General features: G+C 33.9%; 1 pseudogene across 1 annotated transcript in view; it reads left to right on the top strand.

The window, feature by feature from the left end:
- The first annotated feature begins 462 nt into the window (after positions 1 to 462).
- LOC107946479 (guanine nucleotide exchange factor SPIKE 1-like) overlaps positions 463 to 17,902 on the top strand; it is a 19,583-nt pseudogene continuing 2,143 nt past the window's right edge. The window contains exons 1-26 of the transcript XR_005922152.1: positions 463 to 792; positions 915 to 1,024; positions 1,261 to 1,423; positions 1,518 to 1,621; positions 1,752 to 1,864; positions 1,972 to 2,027; positions 2,139 to 2,236; positions 2,340 to 2,477; positions 3,426 to 3,737; positions 4,629 to 4,916; positions 5,817 to 5,984; positions 6,066 to 6,257; positions 6,453 to 6,496; positions 6,807 to 6,876; positions 7,333 to 7,494; positions 9,269 to 9,376; positions 9,530 to 9,567; positions 9,828 to 9,972; positions 11,079 to 11,205; positions 11,863 to 12,056; positions 14,170 to 14,300; positions 15,355 to 15,430; positions 15,547 to 15,657; positions 16,249 to 16,430; positions 17,159 to 17,294; positions 17,746 to 17,855. The product of XR_005922152.1 is annotated as a guanine nucleotide exchange factor SPIKE 1-like (transcript). The remainder of the gene's footprint in view (positions 793 to 914; positions 1,025 to 1,260; positions 1,424 to 1,517; positions 1,622 to 1,751; positions 1,865 to 1,971; positions 2,028 to 2,138; positions 2,237 to 2,339; positions 2,478 to 3,425; positions 3,738 to 4,628; positions 4,917 to 5,816; positions 5,985 to 6,065; positions 6,258 to 6,452; positions 6,497 to 6,806; positions 6,877 to 7,332; positions 7,495 to 9,268; positions 9,377 to 9,529; positions 9,568 to 9,827; positions 9,973 to 11,078; positions 11,206 to 11,862; positions 12,057 to 14,169; positions 14,301 to 15,354; positions 15,431 to 15,546; positions 15,658 to 16,248; positions 16,431 to 17,158; positions 17,295 to 17,745; positions 17,856 to 17,902) is intronic.

Here is a 17,902-nt window from a genome sequence, read left to right as displayed (position 1 = left end):
GTTAGGAGAGATGGAATGAGGCTAAAGAGAGTGGGAGAAAAAGAATGAATTACTTTCTAAACAATGAAGACAGGAGGAGTGCCTTGAGCTTAGGTGGGATTATGGAAGTGAGGAAGAAAGAGGAGTTGCATGTGTGAAGGATCGTGGCAAGAGGCGTGGGTTTGTATATATTTTAAGGTTTTAACCTATATAAATAATAAATTAACAATAAATATTAAAAATAAAAATGGATTAGGCTTATGGATTATTAGTTATGGATTATTATTGAATAGGCTTCCAAGCTATTAAAATTAGGTACTGATACTTAGTTAAGCTTAAACTGCTTGAATTTGATTCAATCGAATCTTTTCTTTGGAATCAAGCTTAAATAGCTTTAGCACGATTCTGTTTTACAGTTTTGTATTTTAATGAACATTTTTACATCTTTAATGCTTCACAATTGTTTAAGCATATTTGTTGATGACGATATCTACATTAAAATAGCAGCGAGACAAAAAAAAAGAAAAGAAAAAGAAAGAAAAGAAAGCAGCGTGACAAGGGGAGACGAGACGATGACGAGAGGAGACGAGATGAGACGAGATGAGAATAGGGTCGGGAGCGGGGAATGAATGAGATAAATCAAAACGACAGTTCCTATTTCCGGATTTTAGACTGATATTGACTCCTGTTTTATGTAGTGTGTCCCTGCTCCTCTCTCCTGCTCTTATACGCCCCAACTTGCGTCGCTGTGGGTTCAGCCTTCTCTGTCAGATCTCTTGTTTTGCTGTAGCTAATCGATCCCTTGTCTTTTAGGTTTTCTTTCTTTTTCCTCTCATTTGCCGGAGCGCTGTGTTTTTGTTCCAGATCTGCAGAATTCACATTGCATTTTAGCTATTTCCTACTTTTTAAGATTAATTTCTCTTGTCAAAATGCAGAATCTGGCGTAATGGATGGCAACGTTGCTACCAATGGCAACGGGGGCGGTGGGTATCGCTTTCGGAGAATTCCTCGACATTCGCTCGCTCATCTCAAGCTGGATCCATTGGTCTCTTATTCTCTCTTCCTCTCTTGCATTTTGCATTTATATATATTTATTTATTTTACACTTACCTATACAAATTATTCAGAACTAGGAAGATAGAAAATAATGTTTCCTATTTATTAAGCAGTAGCTTTAAGTGTAAACCCTTATATTGCCTGTTTGCATTCTGTAATGTGTTAGATTAGGTAGTGTAAATAGACATTTAAAATGATTTTCTTTTGCTGTTCTCTTGCACTCAGCTTGATGACAATTTGGAGCAGTGGCCACATCTAACCGAACTCATTCAGTGCTACAAAAGTGATTGGATTAAAGATGATAACAAATATGGCCACTACGAAAGTATCAGTCCCGATTCATTCCAGAATCAGATATTTGAAGGTCCTGATACTGATATTGAGACTGGTAAGATTCTAGTTACGGGGTACTTTTTCTTGAAAAGAATATTAATCTACTACTGTAAATCTTATTTCCTCTGGTATTTGCTATATTTATGCAGAAATGCAGCTTGCCAGTGCTAGACAAATTAAGGCTGAAGATGCTAACGATGATGACTTGCCAAGTTCCTCAGGAAGGCAATTTCCCAACTCTAATGTTACAAAGGTTGCTATTATTGAACAATTTTCTTGCTGTTTTATTTTTTCCTACTTTCTTTGCTTCTGCAGACCGCAGCATTTCTTATTTTGTTTCCCATTAGCGGTAATTTCCTTTCGTTTTGTTGATATGTTTGTAGCATTTTGGTCAGTCTCCTCTCCTAGCTTATGAAGCTGCTTTTGACTGGGGAAATGAAAGGTCAATGATATTTGGCCAAAGGATCCCAGAAACCCCTACCACACACTATGGCAGGTTTGAATCTTATTGCACCAGTAAATTCTTTTGCTTTGGAGTTACTGGTTTCTTAAGATTAATATCTCATTGGATGATCCATTCTCTCTTGGGATGGTTGACTGTAGTGGGTTGAAGATCTCTGTCAAAGTTCTGTCGCTTTCCTTTCAAGCTGGAATTGTTGGTTAGCTTTCCATCACCATAATTGAAGGACTCGTTATCATGTTTTTATTTTACTTTCAGTCTTTTTACTGTTTCCTGGTTTCTGACTTAGATAACTCTCTTTTCCTCACAGAGCCATTCTATGGAACCATGTGCATATATAATCGGGAGAGAAGAGAAAAATTATCTGAAGATTTTTATTTTTCTGTTCTCCCAAGTGAAATGCAGGATGTAAGCAAGAATGCCATTTATGGCCCTTAATTTTATCTACTAATGATATAGTTCTCTATAAATAATGATCAATAAGTTTTTCTTTCTGTTGTTCTTTTGACAGGCTAAAGTGCCATTAGAACCTCGTGGGATATTCTATTTAGATGCTCCATCAGCATCAATCTGTTTGCTAATCCAGTTAGAGAAGCCTGCAACAGAAGAAGGCGGTGTAACCCCTTCAGTTTATTCACGTAAAGAACCGGTATTTTACTTAGACATTTATCACTTTCTTTCCTTTTGTTTTTTCCTCCTGAATTCAATATTTTAGTTCTTTACTTTTATCTGTTATTCAGAATGCTTGTGATCCTCCTAATCACTTCTTCATGTTGGACTATATCCCTTTTACCTGGAGAAATTAATGTTTTTACATGTATTATATGAGTTTCTATGGGTTTTTTGATGCTTGATATCAATTTGGGAGCTAGAGTGATCAACTTTTATTTAAAGCAGTGTTGTAGTCTGTTTGGCCCAGTTGAAGGTTTAAGAGAAGTGCTGTATGAGTACAGCTGTTCTAGAAGTTCTATAGAGGAAAGTGGAAATAGTATTTGGCAAACTTGAGTTAGAATCATTAGGATGTAGGAATCTGTTTAATAATCCTGGAAAGGGGAAAATGGAAGCTTCGGTGAAATTTAGCTTTTAGCATCTATCTGCTATTTAAAGTTTACTGCAAGTTATGGTTCAATTTGTAATTGTTAAGGTTGTCAGGAGCTTACTGTCTAAGTTCACTAGTTCAAATCTCCTTACTTCAGGTTCTTCTATTAGAGAGGCTCTTTAAAATGCTAGGCCAAATACCTGCTTGTTCTAAAGAGAATGAATCTACTCAGTTTTGAAACATGCTTCTAAAATATGCTTCATCTGAGGAAATAAATCTGGCTTTTATTCTGAATGGGCATGTAAATTAGTCATTTGGCTGCATGCTATGTTACAGTAAAATGCAGCTTGTTGATTTTTCTTGTTGCAAAAGAGAAAAAACACTGGCAATTCAAAGGTTATTATTAGCTTGATTGCCTGGAAAGAACATACTCATATGTGCCAGCCAAGGATTTAAATTATAAGAGAAGGGTGCATTGTTTACACCAAGAGGATGATTGAAGATTGCTTAAATTAAACTCTTATAGCATTTGTTTTCTCTTATCCTCTGTGCAAACAGGTGCACTTGACTGAGAGAGAGAGGCAGAAGCTGCAGGTGTGGTCTCGTCTAATGCCTTACAGAGAGTCTTTCGCCTGGGCCATTGTTCCATTATTTGACAACAGCATCGCTGCAGCTTCTGGTGGATCTGCTTCTCCCAGCAGCCCTCTTGCTCCCAGCATGTCTGGTTCAAGTTCTCACGAGGGTGTATTTGAGCCCATTGCTAAGGTCACATCAGATGGGAAACTGGGTTGCGCAAGTGGTAGTTCTGTTATTGTTGAAATATCTAATCTAAAAAAAGTGAAGGAAAGCTATACCGAAGAGTCACTTCAGGTATTGTTTAGTTGCTTTGTGGCCCTTCTTTGTTGTTTGTTTGGAACGTGGCTAGACTTTTAATGAAAATATTTGTCAGTTTATTTAAAATGAAAACCTTAAATTGGTGTTTTTATTTTATTTTATTTATCTTTGTGAAGGTTAAGGAAAGTGTTGAGGTCTTTACTGGTTAATGGTGAAAGTTCTCCTAAGGTGCAATACAAGAAAATGTTTTTTATTATGTTATCAGCATATTTTTCTTTTGGGAAGAATATTTTCTAAATTAGATATTTTCCTTCAACAAGGCATTTTTTGTAAAACAAATGGAGCTTAACTGAAGATTTTGGAGATATTATTATAGGTCACATTGCCTCCTGGCCTGTCCATGCAGGCTGCCTAACACACCTTATTACTACTTTTGCTCCACATTAACTATTTCAAGAACAGTTGGATTGCTTTCTAGACAGTTAGATGGCCTAATAAATTGAATCCCTTATGCTTGTTTTGCTGTGAGTATTCTCAAGTTTTTGTTTAGCTGACCCTTCAATATAAGGGTGATTTACATGTGGCTTTTAGCTGTTTTTAGGCTATAAAGCATACAACAACTGTATACTGCTGGTCAATCAAGTGGGCTGTTTCTCTAATTTTCCTGAGGCAGTTGTGCAAGCTTCAATTTTAGGGCCTTTTTGGAGTATGAGCTATTAATTGTATACTGAATGTTTCTACAATCATATTCTTATCATCAATAACCTGTTCATTAATTGATTAATCCTTGTATTCTGACAAAGTTTTTATCCAGATATAATGTTATTCTGTATCTGCCATTTGGTCTTCTCTTTAGTTTATTATGTATCTGCTGTGCACATAATGTTCTAATTCTGTTTCTTTTTGCCATTTCTTCTGCTATGATAGGATCCTAAACGAAAAGTACATAAACCTGTAAAAGGTGTTCTGAAATTGGAAATTGAGAAACACCAGACTGCTCTTGCTGAGCTGGATAATATATCAGAAGGTGGCAGTGCGACAAATGATTCCCTGGATCCCGGGGAAGCAGTTGCTGATTTAATGTTTTCAAGGAGTCCTGGAAATGGTCTGGATGGACCTCAGACTAGCAACTCCAAGTGGATCGCAATTGATGGGAAAGAGGTTTCTGGAAATGGATCTAACAGTCATGGAAATCTAGATTTATGTGCAGATGATGTAAGCAGTTAATCTGTTTCTTTGCTTTTAGTCATTGAGTTTACCTATGGCATATCAAGTAGCAATTGCATCTTTTACATCTTATAGGAAGATTTTAGTGATATTACTTCTTGTCATTTAGTATATGGTTGCTCTATATGCCATCCTTTGCTTTCTTTTTCTTTTTGATTTTCATTTTAATTGTCCATTTGCATATTCAATATTTTCTGGCTAGGAAAATTATATTAACTGCAGAAATTAGAGATGAATCTATCATATGGAAGGGGTTACAAGTTTAAGTCTGAAAAGTTCTATTGATAGTAAAAGTGGAATCCTTTGTCATTAATATTTGAGATAAAGTTTTTGCTTTGATAGATAATTTGTTTTTTTATATCTAGTCTTTGTTTGGTTTACTTTTTATTTCACAAACTATTAAGTGCAAGGTCTGCTGTTAGGTTATTTTGAATAAATTTTAGCATGCTTACAGTCACTTGTTGTCCTTATCCAGATGCTGATTTTTTACTCCATTGGGATTGTTATGCATTTTCTAAGTTCTCTAATCTTAGCAGGAGCACCTTTTGGGTCCATTGATTATGATGTTGCCAAGTTGTTGCAACTAAAGTAAGACAAATTAGTAGGTGATCCTTGTCAAGTGTGTGCAATTTAGTTGTAGTCCTTTTTTTAAAATTTTCTATGCTTCGTGTTTGGGTTAAAAATTGGACTGAATCTAAACCAAGGCTGTCTTGCAAACTATGTGCTCCTCATAGTGTGATGATTGCAATATGGCTGCTCCTTATCTGTGCATCTGAGAACCTTAGCATTAGGACTGGCATGCTATGGCCTATTTTATATTATATATTTGTTATTGCTATATGTGTAAAACTCATTTAATCTAAACTACTATGTTAATTCATCTGACAGTTCCAAGCTTTTGACTTCCGCACAACAATGAGAAATGAGCCATTCTTACAGCTTTTTCATTGCCTATATGTGTATCCATTAACTGTGAATTTGAGTCGGAAAAGGAATCTATTCATACAAGTTGAGCTAAGAAAGGATGATGCTGATGCTCGGAGGCAGCCCTTAGAGGTAAATGTGTTGATTGATCTTTAGAATTCAGTTTTCTAGTTTTCTTCTTACTTGTTTCTTTGGTCCAACTAATACAACCAGGCAATCCATCCAAGAGATCGTGGTTCATCACTCCAGAAATATGCTCACACACAAGTTGCTGTTGGTGCTAGGGTTGCCTGCTATCACGATGAGATTAAAGTTTCACTTCCTGCTGTCTGGACACCATCACATCACCTGTTATTTACTTTTTTCCATGTCGATCTTCAAACTAAACTTGAAGCTCCAAAACCAGTGAGTTTTACATGAATTTATGTTTGGGAAATAATGGTAGCTTGGACTTCTTTTTCATTTTACTGTATAATCTTTTTTTCTTAAAAAAAAAAGACTCTAAATTAACAGGAGCTATTATTGAACTTTCAGTTCCTTTCCTTTCTATTTTTGATGTTAAGTTTGTAGGAATGATCATTCAATTTGTTCACTTGGCAGGTAGTTATAGGATATGCAGCACTTCCATTATCGACACATGCCCAGTACGTATATGCTCAGTTTGAACTTCTTCCTTTTTTTATTTTCTCTTGAAATCAGAAATTAGAAGTCACTGCTTCTTCTATTCAGATAATGGTAATTAGCTGTGAAATGGGGCCAGTAGTTTAATTAGCTCATTTATTTTGGATAAATCATGGGTGCTTCATTTATGCATTGAAAAACAAATGAGTGACTAATTTTTATTTTATCTAGGGAGGAAAGGTTTTCTTTTGGAATGTTTATTTTATTCACATCAGTTTCATCATTGCTCAACGGGTTCAATAAATCCATAATTTGATTTTTTTTTTAATTCAGATTGCGATCTGAAATTTCTTTACCGATAATAAGGGAATTGGTTCCACATTATCTCCTGGATTCTGGCAAGGTATGTTTTGCAAGATTAAGTATTCAATTTATAACCACTCATATCCTTTTCTACAGTGCAGTTTGATGAGATATTCTCATTGTGTTTATTATCAAAGTCTTTGTTGTACTTTAGTTTTGGATTTCTTCTGTCCTTTCATTGTAAATCAAATAGCTACATTTTGTTGATTGTATGTGTGACACTGCATAATTCGGTTGCTTAAATAAGTTTGCTTTTATTTCATTCGTGTATATTTGTTTAATGTAAATTGGGAATTTCCTGCTTGTGTTAGGTGGCAAACTTGTTGGCTTGTTTTATTCTAGTATTATTGGTATTGGATGCTATAGTTGGTGGGAAGCTTTTGTGCTTAACTGTGATAATTTCTTCAGATACAGTTTTGAGTGTGTCTTCTGATTGGATGCTTAGTATTAAAAATTGACAATTAAAATTCATATTTACTTTTCCTTTTGTCCGCAGGAGAGGTTGGATTATTTGGAAGATGGAAAAAATGTTTTCAAATTGCGGTTAAGACTTTGTTCATCTCTATACCCGATTAATGAGCGCATCAGAGATTTTTTTCTTGAGTATGATAGACACACTCTTCGAACAAGCCCACCTTGGGGTTCTGAACTTTTGGAGGTACTTCTGTTTTCTGCTTATTGGTTCACCTGCATGTTTGGTTATCTTTTTTGAATCCATTGATTTTATATACACAAAATTCCATAATCTTCCAATAGATAAGAATAGATTGGTATGAAAAGCAAAACAGAATGAACAATAAAAAGAGATTGAAATATTGACTCTGGGTAGAGGTGGTAAGTGGGGATTCAGCTCTGTTCCAGTCTGGTTTATCTGAATTCGTGTCATTTTGATTCTAGTTGTTGACTTCTAATGTCAATTCGGTTAGGTTCAACTGTTCGAGTGGGTTATTTGGTTGAGTCTAATTTCCTCAACTTTCGGTAAGATATTCAAAGTCACATTTTGCCAACTTTTGTCACACCTTGCTTTTGAAGTCATTATTTTTCTATTATAATTATTTAGTATTGGCTCAATATTGGTTTGGCTTGTTGACTTTTTGTAGTCAAATTGGGTTCTCTGGTTCAATTGAATTAGTTTAGTTTAAGCTTTGCCTACTCTAAATCTAGGCGTTGGAGTTGGCTTGAGGGATGAAACTAGGAAGGCATTGACAGTGAAACTTCTGGAACCAAAGAGGACAAAATTGGTTTGAGAGATAAAACCATAATTAAAGGTGAACTTAGGAAGGTAAAAAAAACAAAGAGAAAGGAAAGAGATTTGGTTAATGGTAAAACTGAGATAGAAGGGAGGCAGGGCAGCAGAATATGCAGAAGGGAAAAGAAAAGGTTGTGTTGGATGGAGAAGGAAAAAAATACTGAAAAGTAATGCATAAAATAATGCTTTTGTTGGGGATAAGGAGAAAATGAAAAGAAATTATAATGAAAATATGTTTTAGGGATTGGGATAATGTAGAGTAAAAAAGAAAAATAAGATGTGTTAAAAGAATTAAATTAATTAAAAAGATATCAATGAGGAAATTATAGGTGTAAAATTAGGGAAAATAACGTAAAATACTGCTCAAGGGGAAAGGAATACAAGGAAATAACTCTGTTACAAAAATGGTATGAAATTCTTATTTTAAATGCTAAAAATTAAGTATATTGAATTTGGATCTATTTATGAATTTTTTTGCCAATTTGTATTGTTATATCTATTGACAAGTAAATTGTAGTTTGTTAACATTTTGTTAAATTAAAATTTATCTAGTTTACTGGAAATATTGCTTTTAGAAATTCTAATTTCTAAGATTAGGTAAAATGTAAAGTTAATGAATGGTTTAGTAATATTATTTCTAAAGTTTCAATAGTATAATTTTCTCTATTGGTAACCAGTAAGACTTAAGAATTATATATGTTTAATTTTTAAAGCTAGTGCTTAGAGAGATAGGGGTGAATCCTCCCTTCCTAGGTCAAAATAAAAGAAAAAAACTTTAAACTAACTAAAAAAAATGTCTTGATGAAAATTGCTACTATCAGTATGTGCCTTGTACATACTACCGTGATTGGTAGTCTATGTTAGTTTCCAAGTTAGTACAACAACAAATAGAGAGCTTTATTCTATATTTTTCTAACATTGCATCTATAGAAATGTTCTTTTTTTTGTACACTTGCAAAAAGGCTTTTGAATTTTGAATTTTGCAATTTGATATTGGTTGTAATGGTAACAGTTGCAATCATAAAGTGGAACAACCACATTGAAGTTTTAGTTGGCTGGAAAGTTAAAGATGAACATGCCATACATCTTATGCAACCATGGCAAATATCTTGACTGGCATATATTCTCAAAATTGCATTACATAGTTATGTACCTATCACATGAAACTATTAATGTGTTGCAGGCAATTAACAGCTTAAAGAATGTTGATTCCACTGCTTTGCTTCAGTTTCTTCACCCGATTCTAAATATGCTTCTCCATCTTATAGGGAATGGTGGAGAAACCCTTCAGGTTTCAACTCCCATCTTTTATCTGTCCCGACCTAAACATTTGTGCCCCATCTCCCTCTAAGCCTTTTCTCTAGCCTATGATTATTTAGCTTTATCTTGTTATACTGGTTTGCTTACTGTCTGTGCTGCAATCTCTTCTTAATTTGTTGTTCAGGTTGCTGCATTCAGAGCCATGGTTAATATCCTGACCAGGTATGGTCTTTTGTCTGATTTATTAATTGGCTAGGTAATATATTTATTAAACATAATAATTTTTAAAAACCAAGATTACGATTGTCTTACTGTTTAAGTGCCAAGTCTCTGATATTTTCTTGAAGGTTTATTTTCACTAAATGAACTCTAATCATTGCCATGCAAAGAAAGATTCTCTGTTCCAGGCTTTTTATTGAAGTTTGGGCATCATTTTTTTCTTTTATTTTATCATGTGTAATCTTTTGTTTATTTATTTGCAGGGTGCAGCAAGAGTCAGTTGATGATTCTGAACGAAATCGCTCTCTAGTTAACTATGTAGATTATGCTTTCGATGACTTTGGTGGTCGTCAACCCCCAGTTTATCCGGGCTTGTCTACTGTGTGGGGTAGCTTGGCTCGTAGTAAGGTAATCTGCTAAACTACAAACCTTCGTTTATATCCTTTTTTCTTGGTAAAATTCAATAATGTGTATGCTGTCTATATTTGTTCAGATTCTTAAGCAGAATGTGTCATTGTGTAATTTCTGAATTCCTATGCCACCAAAGCTATTCACTTTACTTTGATTTACCCAGGAGCTCGTTTCAAATTTCTTATAATTGACTATTGGAGTCTGAAGATATCTATTCAGAAACTTGTTCAAAACTCAGCATTTGCATGTTGAACGCCCATTCCCAAGTCAATGTAGCTTGCTTGAACTGAAGAGAAAACTCATGATCTCCTTTTAGAATTATATTGAAACTTAGAATAGTAATAATTGATTTCAAAACACCCCTTCCCACACACACAAGAAAAAAGAAAGAGAACAGTGTAATAGATGATTGCAAGCCTAGTTATGAAAGCTCTGGTGGGAGTTTAATAAATTGAAATTAAAAAGCTCAACCTTTAATATTAAAATTTTAAATGCTGAATAATTATGATATGGATCTTCCCAAAAGCTAGCTGTTGAGGTTGGAGAGCCTAGTTCCATATACCAAGAAATCCCACACTTTCTATGTGGGATCCAAGTCAAGTACCTTGCAAGTAGGCACATGTCAGTCCATCTCACTTAGCACTCCCGGCGCCCACGTGGGTTGGCTTTGCAGTAGCTTATTCTAGCCCTGGGTGAATACTGTAATATGATGACTTGAAAACATTTTGGGTGTGTTTCTCCATAGGTCTATATCAAATCACTAATTCAAATGTTAAAGATAAAGTACCTAACAAGATTTTGTTTGAATACTTCTGTAAAAGAGAGATGATATTATAGGCTTTCGACATCCTGGTAGAGTTTTTAAAAAAAAGTGACACAAAAGACTTAAACTTGCTCCTGTTTGTCCTTGAGAAATTCATTGAAAAATTCTATAAATTCTTGAAACTTAAAATTTTCAATAACTTGAAAACATTTTATAGTAATAGAACTTGAGTTCTTGTTTCTCAAGTTACTTGTAATCCTGAGACATTGCTATTTTTAATTCAGATGGCCTTGACTTGGAAACTGTTTTTTTTTTCTTTTAATTTGATGTTGTTCTTCAGGCTAAGGGTTATCGTGTTGGACCAGTGTATGACGATGTGCTGGCAATGGCTTGGTTTTTTCTTGAGCTAATTGTTAAGTCAATGGCATTGGAGCAAACACGTCTGTTCTATCATAGCCTTCCATTAGGTTGGTTTACATTGCATGAAGTATTTAAATGCACACACAGATGTACACGTATATGTAGGTATATGTGTGCTTGTGTATATGAATCTCTCTATATGTTATAGTAATTGTCTACTGCTACATCTTTCTTTCATTTCCAAAATTGATGGTTTAACCAGTCAGTGTTGGATTTAACATTATATTCATACCTGTCATGCATGTAAAATTTAAATCAATATGATATCTGTATCTTATCTATTGTGTACACTTATGGTTTAGCATAATATTCATACTATTACTTTACATTCTATCAACTTGTCATGCATGTAAATTGTAAGTCAATGTTGGTTTTAACATTACATTCATGCTGTCACATCTTTAGAGCATATGAAATGCTTGAAACCCTTATGTCAAAAGCAACTATGTATTTTTAATTTACTCAATTTTGGTCAGCATGATTACATGAATAGAGCATGAAATTTAATGGATTAAAGTATATGTAATATTACATTGACATAACTTAATCCCTCCTTATATTCAAGACTACACACATACATGCATACTCTCAGATGCTGAGAAAGTATTCTGTTAATTTTTCAATGAGTTCAGTTGGAGGAAATTGAAAATAGCTTTTATGCTGTCATCAGTTTGGTAAATCAGCTTTTTCTTTTTTTAATGTAGATGAAGATGTTCCCCCGATGCAGTTGAAAGAGGGTGTGTTCAGATGTATAATCCAACTGTATGATTGCCTTCTAACTGAAGTTCATGAGCGTTGTAAGAAAGGGCTAAGCTTGGCGAAACGATTGAACAGCAGTCTGGCATTCTTTTGTTATGATCTTTTATCCATTATTGAGCCTCGCCAAGTTTTTGAATTGGTATGTTTTTATTTGATTCAATAGTCTATTTTTTGATCAGGTTCAGATGGTACTAACTTGGACATGATGCTTTCCATACTTATTAGTTTCAGAGACTAGCATGTCCTTAAACCATTGCATGTTAGGAGACCTCTTTGATTTGAAATTTAACTGTTTCATTTCCCTTTTTCCTGTCACTTCATTCAGAAACAACCCAAGTATTCTCATGACTTCAAATTTTATTAAAAAAAAAAAACCTGAAGTAGCATACACTTGTAGGAATCTTTGACTACTGTTATGTCTTTTTTATAGTTAGAGGTCTGTAAGAGTGTGTTTGGATGGGTAATTTGAAGGAGAAATATAATTTCTATCAGGGTATTCAAATTTCAAAAGATGAGTTTACTTGTGGGTAAAACCAATGGAGAATTTCAAAATTTGTAAGGAATTTCAAAAGGGGATTTGAGCTCAAATCCGCTATTCAAATTCCACCTAAATAGGTGGTTTTTTAAAATATCTCATAATCTTATTTCATTTATTAGATGTGGTCTCACTATAAAATAAAAATCTTGAACTTCAAAATATCATTTTTATTTAATTCTAACATATATTTTTAGATTTTATATATTAAAACATTTATATATTTTACAAATTTAAAGATATCCATATTACATTTTTTTATATTTAATATCATTATTCTTCTTTTACAATTAGTTTTCTAACTCATGAAATTCCAATAGCCTAAATTTTTCTAAAAGCTTATTTACCTAAACAAAATAATTACAAACACTAGCAATTTGGAAAGATACATTTTAAAATGTTAGCATCTTAAAAGATCTCCAAAATTTTAAAATTCTTTGTCCAAACACACCCTAAGGTTTTATCCTTGATTATTGGAACTAAGAGTCCAACTCTCTACCAACAGATCCCATGCTTATTGGTGACTACTATTATTATTTTTTGAATAAAGCCTGTCCTTACTTTGATGAACAATAAAAACAATCACAGTTAACTAAAATTTAATCTATCTGCAAGATCAAAAGGAGTCAAACATAGGAATAGGAAAATATGTTTTCCTAGTTCACATAAATCATTTATATATTCATGATGAAAGGTTGACAGAAGCTGTTCCTAAGGTCTTTACCTCTTTAAGGAAAAGGTGAATTATCTATTTATCAAACAATCTACAAACAAATTGGAAAAGCAACGACAAAGTTGATTACTGTCGACACTGATAGTCATTAACCTCTCCTCTCTAGTATCGGAACTTTTAGTCTTGGATTATCTGTTCCAGAAAATTATTGATCTAGAAAAATGTCTACAGAAAAATTAAAGAATGTAAAATATACAAAGAATAAGACATTCCAAATTAAAAAAACCAATACCTTCTAATTGACAATTGCAATTTTGTTATCAACATATTCCTGTCTTTCTTAATGATAAAAAGCATGTCAAAGCCTACAAACTCTTGTTATCGATTTGCCACTCATCAATGGAATTAAGTAATCTAAACCTCTATCTGCACCCCACTCAACATCACTGAGTGACACTATTAATGCTGCAGAAGCTGAAAGTAGATGTGTTACATAATTTAGGAGTCTCAAGTGTCAACGAGTTATATGACATGTATCACTAGTGTGAAAAACATTCTTTTGCTGACTTAAATCCCACTGCTCTGTTTTAGAATTGACAAGAGTAATTTAGGTTGGTGAACTTGGATTTGGTAATGAGTCAGCATCTCAAAAAGTCCATTAGTCAGTGATATTTCTTGCCATGATGATTGTACTCTCCAATTGTGGAAAAAAAGTAGAAACCTTGCAGTTTGTTTCTATGCTCAGTTGAGTATCCCTTGTTTTCATTAACTTTTACAATTTAATAAGGTGATGCTCAAGCAGTCATTCAATTTCGTCTACAGCTGTAAACTGTCTTTTATTGAGTTATGCCACTGGTTGGAAGCATGTCTTATGCTTTGTTTACTCTTGACTGATATTTACTTCATCTGTTATTTGCGTTTTGCTTATGAGGAGTTGTTTTGTTTTATGCATGAGGAAAGAGGAAAGACAAGATAATCATATGACACTCATGTCATTGCTATTGCTTTGATAATCACCTTCTAAATGTGTTTTATTTGTTTCAGGTGTCCTTGTACCTGGACAAGTTTTCTGGGGTATGTCAATCAGTTCTGCATGATTGCAAGCTAATTTTTCTGCAGATAATATGTGATCATGATCTTTTTGTGGAAATGCCTGGGAGAGACCCCTCAGACAGGTACTTTCTTCTGTTTTTATGTTTCACTACTTTCATGATGTAAATAGATAGTTTTTGCTTTAAGTCATGTCTTAATGGAGAGGAGAGCATCCCTCTTTATAGATGTAGAACTTATATAACTGGGATGTATTTTATGGTAACAATGTTTTCTTCTTGTTCTGGCACTATCATCAATTGTAACAAAATTTCCTTCCTGTTGTAAAAACTGGCATAAAGGCTTCAAGTTCTTAGTGGATGATACATATGTGCATGAAGGAATTTCATGGTGTGTTCCAAGTTACTAGAGTTCAGTGTAATGATATTCTGTAAACCACCCAAACCTCTGGCATAGGAGAGCGTTGATGGAGGGGTAGGTCGTGGGTGGGGTGTATTAGCTTGTGAGAAGTAAAATGAAATTTACTTGACTTCTCATTATTTAAGGCAAGAAATTACATGAATGCTTCTAGACTTCTAGCATTCCTATTTTTCATGTACTTGAGATCCAAAATAATGAAGTTCCAAGCTTGACTTAAAACAACACTTACATTATAAAATATAGATCAAAGTAAAATAACTCAAGACTTAAATCTGCTGGAAACCTGGAAACTATTGTTAGATTGAGCAAACTGATGAAAAGAAAGTAAAGCCAACAATCTTTTATACTTTAGAAACATAAACATGACTTAATGGAATCATTTCAGCTTAAATTGGTCCTAAAATTACCAAAAGTTAGACCATGATCTTAAATTATCTTGGCAGTTAACCTGGCCTGCTTTCATGTGATTGTCATCCATGTCACCTGTGCTTAAACAGTCAAAATCAAGATGCTTCACAGACATTGTATAGAGGTCAATTAGTTATTTTTCTTTATTTCTAGTAATTTGATTAGTTTATCTTAATATAAAAAAGGGATTTGCTGGCAGTAGTTTTTCCTCTCTCTCTCTCCCTCTCTCTCTCTGATTTCTTGAAAATTGAGTTTTATTTTTTTGCGTGGACTTAGTCCGACAAAATCTCTATTAATTAGTAGCTGAAATGCTAGTATCACTCAATTGACTTGGTGTATATTGTGATTTAGGAACTATCTTTCATCTGTCTTGATTCAAGAGCTTTTCTTCACTTGGGATCACGATGATTTATCTCAGCGTGCTAAGGTGAGTTTGGATAAAATAGGTTAACTGTTTCAAAACATCATGGTCATATATAAAGTGCTTAAGATATATAGCATATTTTGTCGCTTTGAAATAACATTTGCTTTTTGTGTGATTAGGCAGCTAGAATTTTGGTGGTTGTTTTATGTAAGCATGAGTTTGATGCTCGGTACCAAAAACCTGAAGACAAGCTGTATATTGCTCAACTATATTTTCCCCTCATTGGCCAGGTAAATTGTACTTAAATTATTTTATGGCTTGATGATGATGATGATTATGCTGATTAAGCATTAGGCAGTGGTATGACATTGCTGATGTTGCACGTCTTTATGATATTGTGTAAATGGTATTACAATTGTCTACGCCCAAATGAGCTTGAAGTCGAGACAGATTAGTGTAAGTGTCAAAATTACATGGCTGTTTGGTGTCATATTTGTATCATCCAAGAAAAATCCACATGGTACTATTTATTTATTGCTTCTTGAATTTGTAGCATCTTTCCTAAAATGTAATTTAGTATGAATGGGGTACTATATTATTCTATGAAATTTCAGATCTGACCAAAAATAAGTTGCTGAGGAAAAACTGGGTGCATGAATGTTGTTAGAATTTTAGTCTAAGCACAAAACAGGATAGGACTGGCATAAATCTATGCTCTGATATTCTTTATTAGAAATAAGACAGAATATGATTTTGGAGTCTAAAATTTGGGATGGCATTTTGTTAAAGATGACTTGCGTTATAAGACTGCATTTGTTCCCTGTTGCCTTGTAATTTACCGATGCATAAATTTCTTGCAAGTGAATTTATCCTCTATGCAGATTCTAGATGAAATGCCCGTATTTTACAACTTAAATGCTGCCGAAAAGCGTGAAGTTTTGATTGTTATCTTGCAAATCGTGCGGAATCTGGATGATGCATCAGCTGTTAAGGCTTGGCAGCAAAGCATTGCTCGAACTAGATTATTTTTCAAACTCTGGAGGAATGTCTGGTTCATTTTGAGGTTGCTATTACAGCTAAACATTCAATTTCCTCTTTTTCATTGTGCAAATTGTATGTTGGTTCAGTTATTTTAATAGTTTAGGTAGCTTCTTGTTGGTATTTAAGGTTTTATTTGTTTGTGTTTAGTTTGTCACTATGTTCCTTACCACCATCAAGGATTACCCAGTTCCTTTAAATCTTAGCCTTCATTGGTGTCATTAGACGTTGAACTCTGGTATTATTGGGCTTAAATATGTAGGGAATTTTTGCCACTATCCTCTATTGCATGTGTGTGTAATGGATAAATAAATATTTGTATGCTTAAGTTCCTATGCATAATATATATTATATATATATGACACTGCTTAACTCTACACAAATTATTGGCAATTTTTCCTAAACAAAAAGAATAAATAATTTTTTTTAAGAATAATTGGATATTTCAATTGTGTGTATGTCTGTATGTGTAACAAAAACTAAAATGAGTAAGAAAGTACATAAAAAATTTCTACAAAACAAATTTTTTATTCCTTAAATATGAAAAGCTTAGAAGGAATATGTAATGTTCCAAGTGTTGAAAAAATATGCAATAGAGAAGGGAAGTTTTGCTTCCCTAGCCTTTCTCTTCAATTCTGGTCAATTCTTTTGATAGTATGAACTTGTTTCACATATCATATGGAATTTGGTTTGTAGCTGAGGCTCTTTTACTTCTTACCCTTCCAGTTATACTAACTTTGCATGTACTTACAGCACCGAAAGCCTGCTGATGGAATGCTTATAGGAAGCAGTTCTCGCAATCCTGTGGGTGATGCACCTACATCACCAAAGTATTCTGATAAGCTTTCTCCTGCAATCAACAATTATTTATCTGAAGCATCAAGACAAAGTTCGAGTGAGTAATATTATTGTCATTTCATCTGTTGCTCATAAATCTGAGAAGTTCGTATGTTTGCTTGTGGAGGTTCTTGATTTTGTAGATATGGAGAACCGCATGTACTAATTATTTTATACATTGTTTGATTGCCCTATTGCAGCCTCAGGGAACTCCTGAAAATGGTTACTTGTGGCAGAGGGTGAATTCTCAGCTGAGCTCCCCTAGCCAGCCATATTCCTTGAGAGAAGCTCTGGCTCAGGCCCAATCTTCTAGGATTGGAGCTTCAGCCCAGCACTTAGAGATCTTTGCATCCAATTTTGCGACAAAAACTGGTAAAGTTGTGTCAGAATGTCATGTTTTTCTCCACACACACAAAAAAGAAATAAAAGAAAGAAATGTTCTCATACCTATTGATCTTGTTCTGAATTTGGCCTAGTAGTCATGGTTTTCTTGCTTGTTTCAGGAGCTTTGGGAAGAAAACTTGAGTGCTGCTGTTATCTTCAGTTTAGAATACTGAGAATTTTCTGCAATGGCAGATCCCATAGCATTGCTACTGATTATGGAAACTTGATTGTTTTCTATCTTAATCATGGTTTTTATGAAGCATTTTTCCTGAACTT

The sequence above is a fragment of the Gossypium hirsutum genome, chromosome D12 (assembly GCF_007990345.1).
Source record: "Gossypium hirsutum isolate 1008001.06 chromosome D12, Gossypium_hirsutum_v2.1, whole genome shotgun sequence".
Taxonomy (NCBI): Eukaryota; Viridiplantae; Streptophyta; class Magnoliopsida; order Malvales; family Malvaceae; genus Gossypium; species Gossypium hirsutum.
This window is presented reverse-complemented; position numbering and strand designations above follow the sequence as displayed.